This window comes from Mesocricetus auratus, unplaced genomic scaffold, assembly GCF_017639785.1.
Source record: "Mesocricetus auratus isolate SY011 unplaced genomic scaffold, BCM_Maur_2.0 Super-Scaffold_100003, whole genome shotgun sequence".
NCBI classification, from domain to species: domain Eukaryota; kingdom Metazoa; phylum Chordata; class Mammalia; order Rodentia; family Cricetidae; genus Mesocricetus; species Mesocricetus auratus.
In genome coordinates, this window is record NW_024429188.1 from 21,683,592 (window position 1) to 21,704,329 (window position 20,738).

Here is a 20,738-nt window from a genome sequence, read left to right on the forward strand (position 1 = left end):
ATTTAGGTTTTAGAAGTCCTGTTTCCAGCAGCACCGAGATAGAAGGAACAGGGAAAATACGGGATTTTGAAACGTAGTTGATGCTGCTCTGAACAAGATTACTTTTGTTTTCCTAACAAAGAACTCTAAGTCTTGCTATTCAAAGAAGAGTTGTCTTCTACCTCCAAACCTACAAAGATGGCAAACCTTACCTGGCTACTGAGCCTTAAAATGAGGTATGCTGGTCCAAATTTAGATGCACAATATCAACTGGGCATGGTGTGGTGTCTAATGTCTTTAACATCAGCATTCAGGAGGCAGAAGCAGGCAGATCTCTGAGTTCCAGACTAGCCTGGTCTACAGAATGAGTTCCAGGGCCACCAGGACTACACAAAGAAACCCTGTCTTGAATTTAAAGAAAAAAAGATACCATGGTGTGCTGTATCTTAAGAAAAGAATATAAAGTATCTCATCAATATTTTTGTATTGACTGTATATTGAAATGATGACACTATGACTCTTGTGTCAAATACAGTTTCATTATATTAAGTTCACTTTTGATTTGCCTTGTGACAGAATCACACCACTTACCCCAGACTGGCCTTAATCTTGTGATCGTCCAGCTTCTGTCTCCTGAATACTGGGATTGCAGGCATACCCCCACCCCCACACTTGGCTTTTGATTTTACCTTTTAAAACCTATAGACTAGTTCTTACATATGCCTTTCTTGCTAAGCTTCAGACTGTAGGACAGGACTACTCTAGAATTGGGCACTATCTTTTAACATTGACCCTTTTATGAATGCCTACAAGTCCTATAACCTTAAAGTCATAGCTTCATATCCTGCTCCCCCCCTCTTCTCCGTGCAAAATCAGCAGAAAGGATTGATTCATTTATCTCCTAACCTCCCTACCCTATGCCTCCAGAACCAAAACACCGGAAAGATATTACTTGAAACAACAACTGAGGAAATGGCAAACCTCAGTAGAAAATCTGAACCAGGGTTCCAAGAAATGATTCCTAATGTACTACAGGACAACTGACTTTAACCTCCTCTGCCCCCAGCAATTTCCTGCTATAATTATAACCTTTGTGTACAAGTTTAAATGGGCACTCATTTGACAAAATAACTTTTGTCAAAAACTGGAGTTACCTCAGTCTGGAAAAGTTGCAACATGACTAACTGTGGCTCATGGTGAAGAACTCCATCTCACATACATTCAAAATTCCAAAATTTGCAGTTCTATACATATAGACTTGCCACTAGCATAGAAAACTCACAAAGCACATCATTGTCACCTCCAGGAAAAGACATTTCCTTTTATATTATTAGAGGCATATCTGTTTCACAAAAAGAAATGGTAAACAGAAACATTCTTCTTTACAGAAGCAATTATATGATTTAGGCTCACATCTTACATAAGACAGGAGCTTAAAAAACTCATGGTAGTGTACCTTTGTTGTATGCGATTATCTTTGAAATTTCTGAAATAAAAAAAAATTATCAAGTCCAGGTGTGGTGGTACACACCTATATTCCCAGCACTCCAGAAGCAGAGGCAGGTGGATCTCTGTGATTTTGGGGCCAGCCTGGTCTACATAGTGAGGTAGGGCCAGCCAGGGCTACATAGACCCTGTGTCAAATGAAAAAAAATCATAATACCAACCTTAAAAAAGATCTATTTGAATATATTATTTGAGAAAATATTTGGAAATGTAAAACTGTTCCCTGGGTCCCTCTTCAGATAGAAAGTTCAATGACATGATGAAGAAGGTGTTAAGAAAATCTATAACTAACAAGGGGAAATATATTGCATTGTTTTTGCTCTTTTTACTCTTTGACATTTTTGAGGGGCCCACCACCCAGCTCCCAAATAAATGCACAGAGGCTTATTCTTTGTTATCAGTTCCCGACTTTAGCCTGGCTTGTTTCTAGCCAGCTTTTCTTAAATTAAATTAATTTGTCTACCTTTTCCCTCTGGGCCTTTATCTTTCTTACTTCTGTATATTTTACTTTTCTTCTTATTCCGTGGCTGTCTGTTTGGCTGGGTGGCTGGGTGGCTGGGTGGCTGGGTGGCTGACCTCTAACATCCCCCCCTTGTTCTCTCATTGTTCCTCATATTCCTCCTTTATTCTTCTATTTCTCCTCTCTGCCTGCCAACCCTGCCGATTCTTGCGCCCACCTTGTTCCTGTTGTTCAGCTCTTTATTAGACCATCAGGTGTTTTAGACAGGCAAATAACACAGCTTCAAAGAGTTAAACAAATACACCATAAACAAAAGTCACACACCTTAAAATAACATTCTACCACAGGGAAAGGCATTCTACAATACACCTACATGTAATGCGTCCTTTTTAGGAATCTATTTATTTATGTGCTTGTGGCTCGTCACCTTTCACTTGGTTTGACGAAGGGTCTCTTCCTTGTTCTTCACAAATTGCGTGTGCCAGTCTAGCTGGCCTGTGAGCTTCTATAGGTTCTTGGAATTCAAACTCGGGTCCTCATGCTTATACAGCAAGTGTTTTACCCACTGAGCCATATTTCCATCCCATGGAACATTTTCTTCAGCATTATTTCCACGAAGGTAGGATGGGGTCATGATAAGATTATATCAAAATTTCAGATTTGTCTGTCTAAGCTTCAATTTTGTTTAGAACAGGGATTGGTATATAATAGTTCCTCTGTGGGTATTTGCAAAATATGCTTTGATTTCCTCATCTGAAATGAGAATAATAGTAGTCGCCTCATTGGACGGTTAGGAGGAGATGCAATGGGAATCATGTCTAGAAAGCATTTAGTACATTGTCATTAGAAAGCCTTCAATAAGTGGAGCTTCTGTTACCCATTTCAGAGAGGGAGTGTTCCCGAATACATAATGTAACTCTTGAAAGTTATTGCTTTCCATTTGTTGAGAGAGCATTTTATTGTAGTACTATCTATTTCTTTAGGGCATTCATCACACACACACACACACACACACACACACACACACACACACACATTGTGAGTAACTTCCCATGGAATCCAAATAAAAGAGAATGTAGGGTAACTGGCTGTTTTGTGTTTCAAGCTGCTTGTGTTGAAATGCAAATGATTACAGGTCAGTTGCCTCATAGGCTATGATCAAAACCTGTTTATAGAATGCTCAAAAGAAACTAACAAATGTCTGATTCAAAGTTAACAGTACCTGACTCATACTTATGGAGAGAACACAGGAGGAACAGGGAAATATGGAGTCTGTGTCAGGCATGCTTTAATGTTTTCTTTTATTGGTTTCCAAAATGTGTAATCCTTGGAGGGTGTCATTCTGTTTTAGAGTCGTTTGAAGGGAGAGAATTATGAGGCTTTGAGACTTGACAAGGAGCTGAGAAGCCATTCTTGGAGCATTAATAAGCTACTGTTCCTCTCCAGTTTTTGACTAGAGCAGAAAAGACCCTCGAAATGTTCTTGTTTATAAACATTAATTCATAAGAGGGAGATAATACATTCAAATTTCATTTTCAAGCCAATATTAAAAACGGCTGCTTTAACATTAAGCAAAAATCCCAGCATAATGCATTCCTTCAGAGGCCAGCATTTCTGTTTTATAACTATCAATTTACTGTGCTTGGTTAGAACAGTGGTTCTCAATTTTTTCAGTTCACAAACCATTTTGAAGCAAAATCCTAAGGACCACCAGTTCCTATTCATCATCATGAAAAGAAAACAAAAGGAAATAAAAAAATGAAAAGAAAACAAAATGACTAAACATGAAACTATTGTTTTAGAATGTGACTTTTACTGTGGTTATTTATGTTTGTTCTCTAGAATGTAGATTCACATTTGCAATTAGGATGATAACTTTAAGAAAAACTTTTTTTTTTTTGAGATTTGGATTTGAGCTCATCCCGTAACCAGTGCTCAACTGGAAGTGAAACCGTGGAATTAAATGGAACTCTACTCTGTGGCTACTTACCCAATTCCAAATCTCTATGCTTGGGAAATAACACAACTTAAATCACAAAAACTGTATAAGTGAAGCAGCCTTAGATGAGTTCTGTTGCTGGAAAAACTGGTGGTTGATTTAATTATGTCATTTATGAATGAAGTACAGTTTCATCACATAACAAATTGATTATGATTTCAGTAACACATTTAAAAGGATAGGGCTAAGACAAAAAATGCCTTGAGAGTATAGATCCCATGAAAAAGTTCTTTATGAAACATGAACAGAACTTAAAATGGCTTACTAAGTAAGGGACAAAACAACAGATTAAGTGTGTACATTTAAATTGTTTATGTTTGGGCAAGAGTTTTTGTGACGGGCTATGTAGAAAAATAGAAAATATTTTACTATTTCCAAAGAGCAACATAATATTTTTTGATGGCCAGGCAGTGGCGGCACATGCCTTTAATCCCAGCACTTGGGAGGCAGAGGCAGGTGGATCTGTGTGAGTTTGAGACCCACCTGGTCTACAAGAGCGAGTTCCAGGATGTGCTCCAAAGCTACGCAATGAGAGGCCCTGTGTTCCATATCCAGTACCATAAAAAGAGGAAGGAAGGAAGGAAGGAAGGAAGGAAGGAAGGAAGGAAGGAAGGAAGGGAAAAAACCCAGGTATTTTGAGAGAATAATAATTTAAAAAATTCTATAGGTCTTTAGACAACTGTTGAGGGTTGAATTATGTTACCCTACAGAAAGATACTGAATTCTTAATCACTGCTACTTTAGAATGTGACCTTATTTGATAATACTGTCTTTATAGGTATAATGGATCAAAAACAAAGCTATACTTTAATAGGGTGGGCCCCTAATCCAATGTAACTGATGCCCTTATAAAAGAGATTGTTTTGTGAACGGAGACATAGGGGTATTGCCTTGTAACAAGCCAAGGAATGTCAAAGGTGATTAACAAAGCACCAGAAGCTAAGGGGGCTGTGACTAAGAAGGGTTACCTACAGGTTTTAGGGGGAGTTAGGTTCTTTGGGCTACTGTAATCTCACAGTTCTAGACTCTACAACTGTAAGGTGTTCTCTCCCTCCCTCCCCCCTCCCTCTCTCCCTCTCTCCCTCTCTTCCTCTTCACTCCTTCATTGCTTTTTTAGGCAGGGCATTTGTGCTTAGCCAAGGCTAGACTATAGCTTAATAGCCTTCACTGGCCTTAGGCTCATTATCCTTCCACCTCAGTCTCCTGAATGGAGGGTGGGCAGGGGATGAAATTCTTTTTTCTCTTCTTTTTGATATTATAATATAATTGCATCATTTCCTCCTCCCCCTTCCTCTCTCCAAACCCTCACATATGTCTCTCCGGTCTCTTTCAAATTCATGGCCTACCTTTTCATTAACTGTTGTTATATAAATATATGCATATGTATGTATATATATATTATTAAATATAACATTCTCAGTCTGTATAATGCTACTTTTATGTATGTTTTCAGGGTTGACAATTAAAGCTATCCAGGTTGTGGCACTTTGTTATCGCAGCCCTAGCTGATTAATAAAAGCATGGAGACAATTTTTGCTTATGTACTTGTAAAACATCTTTACTTCCAAAAGCATTACATCTACAATGTAAGATTTTCTCAAATAGCATGTTTATGTCTGCAAGTAACAGTAGAAAATAACAATAGAGAGGAATTTGTAATACATTTTTAAATGGATCAGGAATACAGCCTCACTTTGATTTTTTCGGGTTAAAGACAACACAATCCTGACTCTTCTTTATAGGTCTCAGGAATCTGGAAAATGTTATAAGAAAAACTTTTCCCTCATATGGTATAGCACTATTATTAGACCAATTTAAAATGAAAGCTTTCCTTCTATAGGAAAGAAAGGTCCATCTTTGAATAGGTTTAGTTTTTCATTTAAAAATAATTTTCTTCTCTTCCCTAATTTCTAGAGGTTTGTGGTATCACTATTAGCTTAACAAGTTAGGAATAGAGAGGTCAGGGTATGTATATTTAGGCTGTGTAAGGAAAGAAAGGAACGAAGTGGTGTGTGTGGGGGATAGGGTTCATCGTACCACCCAACCCTTGTTCTTCTCCCATTCATCTGCCCCTCCCAGCATCATTACACACCTAGATTGTAATTCTACTTTCTTTTATATATATATATTTATATATATATAATATATATAATTTAACTTTTTTACGCATGTCACCTTTCAGTTCTCTCTCCCTCCAATCCTCCCAACCCCTCACCCCCACTCCATCCCCCCTCTGCTCCCCAGGGAGGGCAAGGGCTTCCATGAGGAATTTTCAGAGTCCATCACATCATCCCGAGAAGGGCCCAGGTTCTTCCCCATGTGTCCAGGCTGAGAGAGCATCCCTCCACATGGTATGGGTTCCCAGAGTCCCTTCTGTATGCCAGGAATAAATACTGCTCCACTCTCCAAGGTCCCACAGATTGCCAAGGCCTCCTCTCTGTCACCCAGCTTCCGTGGGAGGGTGTCTGGATCAGTTCCATGCTGACCCCCCAATCATCAGTCTGGGGTCTATGTGATGCCCCTTGTTTAGGTCAGCTGCCTCTGTGGGTTTCACCAGCCGGATCTTGATTCCTTTGGTCATCACTCTTCTTTGCAACTGGGTTCCAGGAGTTCAATTTGGTTCACAGCTGTGAGTGTCTGCCTCTGTCTCCATCAGCCACTGGATGAGAGTATTAGGATGGCATATAAAGTAGTCATCATTATCATTATCATGGGAGGGCATTTAAGGTATCCTTAATGCCAGTTGGTGTCATTCTTGTAGATCTGTGAAGATCTCACTAGTGTCAGATTTCTCCTCCAATTTATACTGGCTCCCTCTTTTATGATATCTCCCATCCTTTTCTCCTCTATTCTTACCCAGGCTCAACCTTCCTGCTCTCCCATATCCTCCTCTCCCCTCCTCTTTTCTCCCCTCTCAACTTGTGCAGCCACTTTGGAGATCAGTATGGAGATTCTCAGAAAAATGGAAATCAGTCTACCACAAGATCCAGCAATTCCACTCTTAGGCATACACCAAAAAATGTACCCTCATACTGTAAGGACATCTGCTCAACTATGTTCATAGCAGCATTATTTGTAATATCCAGAAGCTGGAAGCAGCCTAGATGTCCCTCAACTGAAGAGTGGATAGAGAAAATGTGGTACATTTACACAATGGAGTACTATTCAGCGGGAAAAAACAATGGAATCTTGAAATTCGCAGGTAAATGGATGGCACTGGAAGAAACCATCCTGAGTGAGGTAACCCAGTCACAAAAGAGAAACATGGCATGTACTCTCTCATATATGGATTTTAGAAATGGAGCAGGGCGTTGCCAGGCCACAATCCCACCGCCAAGCCCACAATCCCACCCCTAGAGAGTCTGGGGTGCAGGGAGGACCCTAAGAGAGATATGCATGGTAACCCGGAGAAGGGTTAGGGGATGTGATTTCCTAATTGGATGGGGGGGGGAAGAGGAGGGTAATTCTACTTTCTAATCTATGTGTTCTCTGTTCTCTCCCTCCCTCCCTCCCTCCTGCCTTCTCTCTCTGCCACTGCTTCTGAAAGTTAGGCTCTCAATATCTCTGGCCTGCCTTTCAAAGCATTTCTCACTAGCTCTGACCTATGGTCAAAGGATGCATTCTTAATGAAAACCTCGTTTAATTCCTTAAAATCCACAATGCTTTTCCATAAAAAGATTTAAAAATATCTAAAGTTTTTGCATATACAGATTTTAGAGAAAGGAGTAAAGAATGTGTATCTGGGTTTGGAGTTTCCACCAGATATTATAAATCTGGAAAATAGGATAGATGGTGTGAACTCTGGCCTAGAGAGATGAGGCCCAGATGAGCTGGCATCCATTTAACTCCTGTAAGCAAAGGATAAATTTTGGAGCCCTTTATCTCACAGTGATGGCTTCCATTAGTTTCAGACATAGCAAAAATGTTTGTTTCCTTTGGTTTTATCATTTCTTTTACTTTCCTCAAAATATAGGTCATGTATAAAGTCTATCTTTTTAATATTTTATTTTTGTGACAAAATATGTCATACAAAATTTACAACCTTATTCATTTTAAGTGCACAGTTCAATAATCTTAAGTCGTTCACACTGCTGCACAAATAATCTCCAGAATATTTTTTTATCTTGCAAAGCTTGAAACTCTATACCAAGTAGACAACAACTCCCCATTTTCTCCTCACCTTGGGCCCCAGTTGCTATCATGCTACCTTCTGTCTCTGGAAATTTGTCTATTTTAGACACTTTATGTAACAAATACATTATTTGCCTTTTCTTTTGCAATCGGTTTGTTTCACTTAGCACCATGCCCTCGATGTTTATCCATGTTGCAGCATGTAATAGAATTTACTTCTTTTAAGGCTGAATATTATTCCATTGTATGATATACAACAACAGTAACACACACACACACACACACACACACACACACACACACACACACACACAAGGTTCTGCCCCTAATTCCTTACATAGAGATTCTATAACCCTTGTAATTTTGTGAATGGTAATAAGGTGACTTTTGGTGGACTCTGAATATGATTAGAAGCTTGGAGCTTTCATCTCTGTCATGCTCCAGCTAGAAGAAAGGATAGGCGATTGAGTTAATAACTAATCATGCCTATATGATGAAGCAGCCATTAAAATTTCCTAAGCTGTGGGGTTTGGAGCGTTTCCAGGTTGATGAACACATCCCTGTGCCAGGAGGGTAATGCATCCAAATTCACAGGAATAGAAGCTCCCCACAGTCAAGGCCCCTCTGAATCTTTTCCTATGGAATTTTAAATTTGAATATTTGTCCACATCCTTTGTAATATTTTTTAAGAAATACTATATTGTTAACTTTTGATATTTCATAGATGCATGCAATGTACTTGGATAATATTCACCCTTACTCTTTCCCATGACTCCTCCTATATCCACCCCATCCTCTCTTGAATTTGTGTGTGTGTGTGTGTGTGTGTGTGTGTTTTGCAGCCTACTGATTCCAATTTGTGCTGCTCATATACTCATGAGTCTGAGGCCATCCACTGGAACATGGTTGACTATCAGAGGCCACACCCTTAAAGAAAAAATGAACTTTCCTTCCCCCAGAAGCTATCAACTTGTCAATAGCTCCCCACTTAGGAGGGAAGGATATAATAGAAATGTCCCATTTGTGCCTGAGCATTCTACAGATGCTTATTCTCTGCACTTTGACCAGTTGTGATTTATAATATTGTTTGTATAAACAGACTATTTTATTTATTCACTCATCAATGGGAAACGGGTTACTTCTTTTGACTTTCATGAATAATGTTCTATGAACATGAGTATGCAGATCCATGGTTATATTCCAGATTATATGGTAGATTGCAAATCATAAACTAAGCTTGTATTCATTTGTTGTGTAACAGTCTCCTCTGAGATTAAAACATTCCACCCTGCAGGGGAGCTAGTTAAGCAGGGAGGTAAACTAAAAAACAAAACAAAACAAAACAAAACAGTTTCAAGAACTCCATGGAACTGACCAGATTCACTAGGCCCCTCCCTGCCAGAATGAGCAATAAAAAGCCCAGCTTCAAAGAAGATTCTCAAAAGAGAAAAGCTGCAAAGAAGTTTCTGAGACCAGACCAGCTGCCTGGAAGAAGCAGAAACTGAGCTGCCTGGAAGAGGTTTAAACCACTGAGGTTCCTGGAAAAGCTCTCTCCATCCTGTGAGCTGCCTGAAAGTTGTGCAGTGTGCTCCAGGTTCCCTGCTTTTGTGAATGGTCATGCTTGGGCTTTGGTGATGCAGTTGTCTTTGAGTCATTTCTGCTCTGGTTAGTAACTCCTCACCTGTATTCTTGTCAGTAACTCCAATAAACTCATTGGTTCACCAAGTTGGACTTTGGTGGTATCCATAGTTTTGTCTGTCATGGGTTCCCTATTTGGGGTGAATAGATGTGTGTGCTTAATCTCCCCAGGAAAAGTTTTGTCATACAACATGATGCCAATTTGTAGCATGACTTCAGTTTGTCCCAAAAAGGCAGAGTTAATTTTCTGCTCTTTGAACCTGGGACAACCTGATGACTACCTTTAGCCAACATATATGTGATGGATGCAATGTGGTACAGATTTCGAGTCTGAGCCACATTAATATTGCACACCTTTGCTTTCTTTCTCAGAATCTACATGAACATACATAGGTCAGAAATATTCAGGGAAGAAAGAGCACATGAAGTAGAGATGGGACGTGTTAGACGTTGCTCAAGGATAGTGAGAGCATCCAGCCAGTGTCTCAACAGCTAATTGCAGAGGCACACGTGGATCTACAAAAGAGCTGAATAAATTTCCAGCTGGATTCGGCCCAGATTTTCATTTTATGAAATTTTAGGCCAATACATGCTTTTTCCATTTTTAATTTTTTTTTTGGCTTTACGAGACAGGGTTTCTCTGTATTGTTTTGGAAGCTGTCGGTCCAGCCTGGCCTCGAACTCACAGAGATCCGCCTGCCTCTGCCTCCCGAGTACTGGGATTAAAGGCGTGCACCACCACCGCCCGGCCCATTTTTAAATTTTTTATTTCATTTTACATTCCAACCACAGTTTTCCCTCCCACCCCTCCTGCCACCGTCTCTCACCTCCCTGCTAGCTCACCCCCCCCCCCCGTCCACTTCTCATCACGAGCAAGGGCTCCCATGAGGAGTCAACATAGTCTGGTACAATAGGTTGGTGCAGGACCAGGCCTCTTTTCCACGCATTAAGTCTGAGCATGGCATCCTATCATGGAGAGTGGGTTCCAATAAGCTAGCTCACGTACCAGCTTTGTATTGTGCTCCTATTGCCGGGGGCCCTCTGATAGTTCAAGCTTCACAACTGTCTCACACATATGGAGGGCCTATGTCGTTCTCCTGAAGTCTCCACAGTTGTAGGTCTAGAGTTCATGAGTTTCCATAAGTTTGGTTCAGCTGTCTCTGTAGAGTCTCCATCATGTTCTTGATCTTCTTTGATCATATGTTCCCTCCTCCTTATCTTTGACTGGATTCCCACAGCTTGGACTGGTTCTTGCTTGTGGACCTCTGCATCTGGTTCCATCAATTGCTGGATGAAGGCTCTATGATAATAGTTGTGGTATTCACCAATCTGATTAAAAGGGTAGACCAACTCAGGTATTCTCCTCACTATTGCTAGGAGTCTCAGCTGGGGTCATCCTTGTGGAGTTACTCCAGCCCCAGGTTTCTCCCTAAGCCCACAGAGGCTCTCTCTATTACGATATCTCTTTCATTGCTCTTCCACGGCATCTCTCCCTACCTTGACCCTCCTGTTCCCTCAAGTTCTCATTCCTCCTTCCCTCCCCCTTGTCACCCCTCAGTTTACCCAGTAGAGCTCATCTAATTTTCCTTCTCAAGGTGATCCATGTGTCCCTCTCAGGGTCCTCCTTGTTAACTGGCTTCTCTGGAGCTGTGGATTGTAGTCTTGTTATTCTTTATGCTGCATCTAATATCCACTTATGAGGGAATACAGGATGTGTTTGTCTTTCTAAGTATGGGTGACCTCACTCAGGATGGCTTTTTTCTAGTTCCATCTGTTTGCCTGCAAATTTCATGAGCTCATCATTTTTTTTTACAACTGAGTAGTACTCCATTGTGTAAATGTACCACATTCTCCTTATCCATTCTTCGGTTGAGGGGCATGTAGATTGTTTTCAGGTTCTGGTTATTACAAATAATACTGCTATGAACATTGTTAAGCAAATGTCCTTGTGGTATGGTTGAGCATTCATTGTGTATATGTCCAAGAGTGGTATCGATGGGCCATACAGATTTCCAAAGTAAACTGTACAAGTTTGCACTTCCACCACCAGTGGAAGAGTGGTCTCTTGACTCTACAGCCTCTCAAGCATAAGCTGTCCTCAGTATTTTTGATCTTAGCCATTCTGATAGGTGTAAGATGGTATCTCAGAGTCAGGATGTTGAGCACTTCCTGGCACTAGGCTTTTTATTTATCTTTTAAACTTTTGATGTCTAATAGTGGCATTGCCACCCCATTGTAGGACAAACACATGTAAACTCTTTTATGTATATGTATATTTTAGGAGTATTCTATAGTAGTAAGTTTCCCTATGACATTTTCAAAGGTCTTTCATATAGTTATTCCCTTTCTATATTCCCCTTTCTCTCTCCCATATTGCATCCCAATTAATCCCTCCTGAGCCATTATTTCTTCTCTCCCCTCCATACTAACTGTTCTCTGTCTTCCCTTAAAATCTACCCCATGGCTCTTGTAGTTTTTTTTATGGGTACCCCAATTTAAACACATATGTGCAAAGTTTCATAACACCCACATATGTGAGATAATATGTGGCATGTGCTTTTCTGGTTCATATATATGTCAAATATATATATAACACACACGTGCGCACGCGTGCGCACACACACACACACACACACACACACAAACATACACACATTTAAGTAATCCAAAAATCCTTATTACTTTACCAAGTTGGTCTTGGGCATTGTTACTTAGGTCTGTTGTTTGCGTCCTGTCTAGGGTAATTAGATGAATAGTAATTAGGCAATAGTGCCACACAGCAGGTGTCAAAAACATACACTAGAGAAAAGTAAGCCTCTTCAACAAATAGTGCTAAGAAAACTGGGTATCCACATATATATGAATGATACTAGATCCTTATCTCTTCCTCTGCACAAAATAATTTCAAAATGGATCAGAGACCTTAATAGTAAGACCTGAAAGTGTAACTTTTGGGGAAAAGCACTTAATGATATAGACATAAACAAAGTTGTTCTGAAAATAACTTCAATTCCTCAGGAAACATTAGCAAGAATTGACACATAAGATTGCATGCAATTTTATAATCTGCATAGCAACAGAAACAATTAGAGTGAAGTGATTACAGAGCAAGGGAAAATCTTTGACAGCTATATATATGATAGGGAATTAATATCTAGAATGTACAGAGAAATAAAAATTAAACACCAAAACTGAATCATACATTCAATAAATGGCTAAATGTATTGAACTCGACAGTTCTCAAAAGAAGGAACAATATGGCATATTCACATCCTTGGCCATAATTAAAATTGCCTTGAGACTCAATCTCACTATTTAAAATGGCCATCATCAAAAAACAAATGACAGTGAATGTTGGTGAGGATGTAGGAAAAGAGAAACACTGTATAGAGGTAACTCGAGGAAATAAAAATTGTATTTCCATAAGATCCAAGTATACAACTCTGGAATATACACAACAGCACAGATATACTTGTACATCTATGTTTATTGTTGTACTATTCATAATAGTCAATATAGCCATCCTTAGTGTACATCAGTGGATGAATTGACAAAGAAAATGTGGGAAACATACATAGTTCTTTATTCATATGTAAAGAAAAATGAAATTACATAATTTTCAAGAAAATGGATGGATCATCCCATTAAATGAAATAAGCCAGACTCACAAAACAAAGATATAACTTATTTTTCTCATATGCAGAATATAGATTTCAATGTACACATATACTTTATTAGTTACTTTCTGTTGCTGTGATAAACACCACAACCAAAAGCAAATTATGAAAGAAAGTGTTTATTTTGATTTATGACTCTAAAGGAAGAGTCTATAGTAGTGGACATGGTAGCAGGAGATCAGGAAACTGGGAGATCACATCTTCAACCATAACACAAAGCAGAGAGTGAACTGGAAATGAGAAAATGCTCTAAACTCTCAAATCCTCCTCCCAATAAGCATTCCTTGCTAGAAAAACACATCTAGCACCAGTATTAATTCTCCACCAAGCTTTTATTGTAACTAATAAAGTATATGTGTATTATGAATAGTGCAACAATAAACATTGATGTACAAGTATATATGTGCCGTTGTGTATATTCCAGAGTTGTATACCTGGATCTTATGGAAATACAATCTTACTCTTTTTAAACTTCGTGTCCATGTTTGTCAAAGTTCGAATACAAAATTGGTTGGTCCTAATAATAAACCCTAGAGACATATTGGGGTTAAAGCTGAAGATCAGAGAAGCAAAGAGGCTAGTCACTAGAGAGTTTCACCTCTACCAATGCACAGACATAAGGGGTGATCCTGTCCTCAGATTGCATCTCCAGCCTGCAGCTGTCTTCACCAAACCTCAGATTGCACTAAACTCCTGTCTCCTCCCACCCTATATTCCTCTCTAGTGCTAGGATTAAAGGCGTGGGATCCCAAGTGCTGAGATAACTTATGTGTGAGCGGTTTCTCTTTTAGGCTGGATCAATTTTGTGTAGCTTACAGTGGCCTTGAATTACCAGAGATTTATCAGCCTCTGTCTCCAGAGTGCTGGGATTAAAGTTTCCTGGCCTCTATGGCTAACTAGTGTGGCTAGTTTTGCACTTCGATGTTAAGGCAAGCTTTATTAGATCATAAACAAAATATCACATTTGGCCTCATCCTGTAGTCACTTTTACTCTGTTTTCTGGCTGCTGTGACATCAATTGCTTTGTCCTACAATCCAACTGCTGTCCTATCATCATGGTGAACTAAGACCTCCGAAACTGAACTGAAACAAAGATTTCCTCTCTTTAAGTTGTTTGTGTCATGTATTTGGTCACAGCTATGTGAAAGTAACTAATACAATGTCTCTTGTAGCATTTACCACTTCTGACTTCATATTAACTTCATGTTGTAGTCTCGTGTGCATATTTTATCTTCCCAAACTAACTATGGAATCAGAAGGGATATAGTTGCCGCCTGATTCATTTGAATATTCTTTACATGACCTACTACAGGGCTTCACTGAAAACCATGCTGATAGATATTGAGTGAACGAATAAGTAACCAAGTCAATATTTATTTCCATTTAAGGGAATTAATACTAACATTAAAACAGTACCAACAATGGTTTTAGTTAGGTCACTGCTAAAATTCCTTTGGAAATAATGCAACATAATTCACTTAAGCCTATATTATAAAATTTTCTTTAAGTGGTTATTAAATTTTTAGTTTTTAATTAGAAATGTTGGAAAACACTGAAGTATTCCAACTGAAGTGACTTTAAATAACACTGCCTAAAATGTTCACGCAACTCATATATCTAATATAAAAAACATGTCAATGATTTCTCACTAATTCAATAATAGAGTCCCTGGGCTATCTTCTATATAATGTCAAGGTAGCAATTTGGGGAACATACTTACAAAGTTTGAATATATGTAAACATAATGGAAAGTTTTCATTTAATTACACAAAACTTAGATCTTAGCCTTAAGTAGGCTGCTTTTCTAATGATCTCATCATCTTCCTTGGCTTCATTTTATTTATCTTTCCTATTTTTCCATTTCTTCTTCCTGTATTTCCCTTGCTACTGAACTGTGTTCTTTCGTGGTACCTCAAGCTCATTTCAACTCAGAATCTAAACTTACTTTCCAGATCCATTAATGTCACAACAGCTTTACCTTAGAGAGAAATACTCTTTAAATATTTTTCACATAGTAGAACTTTTCTACATTTTAATGCTATACTTTGCTAGTGATTTTTGGTTCTTTGAACTTTATTAACTCAGTGTAACCAGTTTAGTAATTTAGATTGGGGATTATTTATGTGGGGTGATTGCTTACTTAACAAGATATTCTCTGCTTTTGTATGTATCTTGTGCTGTTTTGAATTTAATTAATTGAAAAGCACAATTACCAAGGCAAAATGTATGATAAAAACCCTGTGTGATCAAAGCAAATGAAGTGCAAAGCAGAGTTTCTTATCTTGACCTGGAAAAGACATTACTCATAAGTGACATTGTGGAAGAATGTATTAAATAATTCAAGACCATTGATGTCATTGTTATCTGCCCAAATACATTTGACTGAAGAGGAATAACCTTTCTTTCTTACAGTTATTTTGTAGAAAAAAATTTCATACAAAACCTCAATTCTATTCACCGTTTTATCTTGGAGGTTAAGCTTTTAGAAAAGTGCACAACAGCCAATGTAAAATCAAGCAAAAGTATCACTCTTTTGTATTATACTATGTAAGGTTTCTCAACTGTTCTTTTTTTTTGAATTGCAGAGAGCTGAATACCCATCTAGAAGTAGCTTAAGAATTAAGGGCATTCATTTTTTTTATACAAGAGCACACAGGAATAAGGAGTTCAAAAGATTAATTAGTTGATGGCATTGTCATTGAGATCCTACTTTACATTTGTTTATTTATTTGTGTGTGTTTGCAGATGCACACACTCACATGCACATGGAGTTCAGAGGACCTCCTGTGGGAGTCAGCATGTCCCTTCCACCACATGGGCTTAGGGGAGGATTGAACTCAGATCCTCTAGTTTTTTTTGGGGGGGGGTTGTTTTTTGTTTTTATGAGACAGGGTTTCTCTGTATTGTTTTGGAGGCTATCGGTCCAGCCTGGCCTCGAACTCACAGAGATCCGCCTGCCTCTGCCTCCCGAGTGCTGGGATTAAAGGCGTGCGTCACCACCGCCTGGCTTCAGATCCCCTAGTTTTGACCCACAATTCTCAGAGAATTGGTTTGGACTTCTTGCTTATCTGTTATGGTTGCGAGATGTTCACAAAATTTCAGCTTTCATATGTAGACAAAATAGTGCCTTGAGTGGGAATATGGACCTTTCTCCTCATAGACCTAGTCTTTGTTTTTAGGATCTTTGCATTCACTATTTACAGTGCTTGGCAGTTTGTCTTTCAGATACAATAGATTCAATTTCCTAAAGGTGAGCAAAGACCACTTTATTAAAAATAACAACTATCACTTCCATTGTACTTGGTTTTCTTTTATTGATAGAAGAGCACATTTTATATTCTAGGCTGGCTTTGAACTTATGATCTTCCTGTTTTAACCCCCACCCAGAGTGCTGTGATTATAGGCATTTGCTACCTTATCTGGCATCATCCATTATTCTTTATCCCTTCCCTTGCTTTAATTTTATAGCACTTAACACCAGTGTGTATGCATGCACGCGTGCGCACGTGTGTTTGTGTGTGTGTACATGTGCCACAATAGACTTGAAGACAATTTACAGAAGTTGGGTCTCTCTTTCCATCATGTGGGTTCTGGGAATTAAACTCAATTTGTTAGAGTTGGCAGCAAAAACCTTTACCCACTGAGCCATTGTACTAGCCTCCCAGTATACTTCAAGGTGTTCCCAATAACCACTCGCTCCATTTTCAGCTGGAAAAATGATCATCCCAAATTAAGACTACACTTTCGACTTTCAGTTGAAAACTGTGTGGTCAACAGGATATTGACAGATATCAATTTTCAGGATTTTGCTATAAGACAATTGGTGTGCATTTTACTTCGTATGTTACTTGGTTTTTGCATTCTTGTCTAAAGCATTGAAGTGATGAGTGGCTCTCTCACCATTATTTTAGATTATGAAGGTAAAGGCTACATTGCTTACTTCTCACTTTTTATTTTAAATCGAATATTTATTTTAAAGTGAATACAGTTTACATACCAACTAAGGTTCCCCTCCCTCCCCTCCTCTTGCTTTCCCCACCTTCCCCCAACCTCTTTTCCCATCCATTCCTCAGAAAAGGCAAGGCCTCCTATGGGGAGTCAACAAAGCACATCAAGTTGAGACAGGACCAAGTCCCTGCCCCCCACCCCCACCACCCGCCTCTGCATTGAGCCTGAGCAAGGAATCTCACCATAGGGAATGCGATCCAAAATGCCAGCTCATATACCAGGGACAGATGCTGGTCTCACTGCCAGGGGCCCCACAAACAGACCATGCCATACAACTGTCACCCACATGCGGAGGTAAGTTTTTTATCTTGTTAAGCTATGATTACTTGGGTCCATTTTTTTTTGCTACCAAATCATCTAATTCTAACTAATAGACAGAAATAAGATTTTAGAATGTTACAATTGGAGGGTGGCTCAGGTCATGTGCAGAGGTCATAAACCAAGGGCACGAAAATACAGTGTGGGTAAAGCAAGATACAAAATACAGTTTGCTTAATATCTTTTTCCTACTTAAAGCCCTATGTAAGTATGTATGCATTTATTATGTATATACATCTCTCTCTCTCCCTCTCTCTCTCTCTGTGTCTCTCTGTCTGTCTCTCTCTCTCTCTCTCTCTCTCTCTCTCTCTCTCTCTCTCTCTCTCTCTGTGTGTGTGTGTGTGTGTGTATTTCAAAAACAGTTTGGAACCAGATTCCTGTTTTCACATTGACTTTTTAAACATTATTATAGGAGTTACGAGTTGATAATCTTTTAGTGAGTAAACTCAAATACTCATTGAGAGTTTTTGTTTTTTAAATATCTCTTCATTCTTTAAATGCAAGCTTAAATGCCCCCATTTCTGAGATGTAATTAGAACATTAAATTGAACCAATGTATCTGGATTATAAGATAATGCTTCATCAGCTGCTATAGTCCTATACAATATGATTTAATATAACTTGAAAATTCTTTAGGCATAGATGTAGGTTGATATGAACAAAGGTGGCTTTTTCATGTATGCCAAGTTTATTAATCACTCATGTGAGTTGTGCAATACTGGATCGATAGGGTGGCCATAACAGCAGTTTTGAAAGCTATTACCTCATAAAGAAGTTCAGAAAAAGATATTAGGGAATATCAACTATTAAATATGTTAATAGTAAGCATGAGGCAGGGGAAGGAGCTTCTCTTATGAGCTTTCTTTCTTAGTCTCCAATTGTTTATATTTCATTTCTTTCACTAGTTTTAAAGATATTTTATTTTGAGATAGGGCCCTGGTATGTAGCCTAGGTTGCCTCAAACTTGTTACATTGTATTTCATTTCTTTTTTCAAGCTGAACCTTATCCAGCTTTATTAATGATACTTTTTATAAACCATCAGGTGTTAAAGGAAGGACATGGAACAACAGTCATTAATGGTATGCAAGAGTTTCCAGAATTACTTCTTACATGGGTTACCAAGAGCAGAAAGCCATTATGAAATCCAATTTTGGAGTGAGAGTTGACTTTTCACCTAAGGATGATGTTTAATAACTTTCCACAAGCTAACCCTGGCTTTTAGGAAATGAAATTAAAATGGTAGAATTATAGGTCTGAAGAATCAAAGTCCTCCTGGAGCTAGTTTTGTAGACCAGGCTGGATTTGAACTCATAGAGGTCCGCCTGCCTCTGCTTCCCGAGTGCTGGGATTAAAGGTGTGCACACCACTGCACAGCAAGCCAAAGTCTTTTAGAAAAGGATCCACTGCTCTTTTGAAGAACATTGTCTTGGTGATGTCACTGCAAGGTACGGATCATTCAACATACTGGTCAAGCCAATTTTAGGGGATTAGATTCCAACAGGTCTCTGGTTTTATGAGAGTTAAGTCTATGTTGAGAGGGAGGAGAATTTAAAAATGAACTTAAAAATTTCCCATGCCATTAGGTATTTGGTGCCAAGGGGCCCGAATGTGTGAATACCAGGAATTCCTCCTGAAGCAAAGATGAGCCATTCAAGATTAGCAGGGAAGGTGTTTTCCCATTAATTAAGTTCCAGAGACATTTAGTTAGTGACACATGCCCCCATACCCCCAAACAGTGAAATGATCTGTATTTTAAAAACTAAAACAATGTCAGTGAGGAGGCCTAGGTAATCTATGGGGCCTTGGGTAGTATTTATCCCTGGCATACAAATAGACTTTGAGTGCCCATGCCACAATATGGGAGGCTCTCTCAGCCGGGACTTTTGGGGGAGGGCGTAGGTCCTGCCCTGAATGAAATGACATTTACTGGAGATCCACCATGGAGGGCCTCACCCTCCCTGGGGATTGGAGTGGAGATTGGGTGGGGGACTAGGGCACCTGATGGGGAGGGTGGGGGAAGAAGGGAGGGAGAGGGAGCTGGGATTGACATGTGAAACAAGATTGTTTCTAACCTAAATAAAAAATAATTATTCAAAAAAATAAAATAGGTCCAGAATGCAGTTGGAAATTAAATGGTGTGTAAAATAATAGGTGTATTTTTAAATCAATGTTATTAATTTGGATTTTGAAATAAACTGATGAAAGTAAAAAAAAACAAAAAACAAACAAAGAAACAAAAACTGAAACTAAATTCTACATTTTCTAAAACTTGATAAAACGGTATTTTAAATTGTACACAGTTATAAAAAATGCATGCACTTGGCAGCTCTGTGTGCCTGGTTAGTTTGGGCATCTCTACTTTCGTTAGGATTATTCCCATCCTTGCTAACATCAGCTTCTTCCTTTTGCCCTTTGAGCAGCTTCTCTCCCTTCTTTGCAGGGGCATTGTTCAGCTTAGACTCTGGCTTTGAGGATCTAGTCCAGCAGACCACCTTGCAGATTTTCTCTGTGACTTAGCCTTCACTTTGGCTTTATCTCCTTTAGCATACCCTTCAGCCTTTCTTTTGGCCATGGTGGTAGCAGAGCAAGGGGGTAGTAGACTCTGAATGCAGAGATACAGCAGTGCCCAGCTTTGGTAGGTTGAGGGGTCCTTCTGACTTTTTCTTCATGGGACTCCAATCTTGGGGCTATCATGGCCAGGCATTCATTAAAGATCACACAGGTAATGTGCTGGATAGTTTTATGACACGTTGACACAAGCTAATTTCATATGTAGGGCATTTTTTAATTAGTGATTGATGGGTGAGGGCCCAACCCATTGTGGGTGGTGCCATCCCTGGACTGGTGGTCATGAAGAGCAGGTCAGTAAGCAGCATTCCTCCATGGCCTCTGTATCAGTTCCTGACTCCAGAACCATCATACAGGTAATGATGCTCTTCTAAGCAATGGCATGAATCCATGCCTCTAATTATAGTAAACAGGATGGTAATGTAAAACTAGGAAAACATTTACACCCTATAG

At 39.1% G+C, this 20,738-nt stretch overlaps 1 pseudogene; it reads right to left on the reverse strand.

The window, feature by feature from the left end:
• Positions 1-20,017: 20,017 nt before the first annotated feature.
• LOC101842617 lies at positions 20,018-20,289 on the reverse strand (annotated as a pseudogene).
• Between the last annotated feature and the right edge of the window lie 449 nt (positions 20,290-20,738).